Raw genomic sequence first — 410 nt, 5'->3', positions numbered from 1 at the left:
AATATTATATATATATATATATAAAAAAAAAATCACAGAAAATTCATTCCGCTTCACACACTCGTGTTACCTCGATAGGATTTAAAAGCGGAAGGACGGAGCGCGCATGCGCACCGCGTTCTAGGAATACGCCACTTGTTCGGAATTCTCGATCATATGTTGTAACCACAAATCGTGGTGTATATACATTCTAGTCCCAACGATAAGACGGAACGGACGGCAGAACGAGCAAGGGGAACGCGTTTTGCACAATGTACGAAGATTTTTAAATGGAACTGCAGAAAGTATTTTCATTTGATCGCTGGTAATCGTCAATTTGCTATTGAATAATGTCCCGCTATGAGCCCGTGTAAAGCTTTGTGAAAAAACGTCAAAAAGTGGCTTCGATCTAATTTCGATTAATTTAATTA

General features: G+C 38.8%; 1 protein-coding gene across 5 annotated transcripts in view; it reads left to right on the top strand.

Annotated features, from left to right (window-relative positions):
* The first annotated feature begins 149 nt into the window (after positions 1–149).
* The window catches only part of LOC108684796 (D-glucuronyl C5-epimerase), a 3,935-nt gene continuing 3,674 nt past the window's right edge, over positions 150–410 (top strand). For 3 of the 5 annotated variants that reach the window (XM_018189283.1, XM_018189286.1, XM_018189282.1), the window contains exon 1: positions 150–304. The gene's annotated coding sequence lies outside the window, so the exon portion shown is untranslated. The remainder of the gene's footprint in view (positions 305–410) is intronic. The other 2 variants (XM_018189285.1, XM_018189284.1) reach the window with 1 other exon arrangement.

Source organism: Atta colombica, unplaced genomic scaffold (genome assembly GCF_001594045.1).
Source record: "Atta colombica isolate Treedump-2 unplaced genomic scaffold, Acol1.0 scaffold140, whole genome shotgun sequence".
In the NCBI taxonomy this organism is placed as follows: Eukaryota; Metazoa; Arthropoda; class Insecta; order Hymenoptera; family Formicidae; genus Atta; species Atta colombica.
Note: the sequence above shows the minus strand (reverse complement) of the source record. Positions and strands in the feature narration are given on the sequence as shown.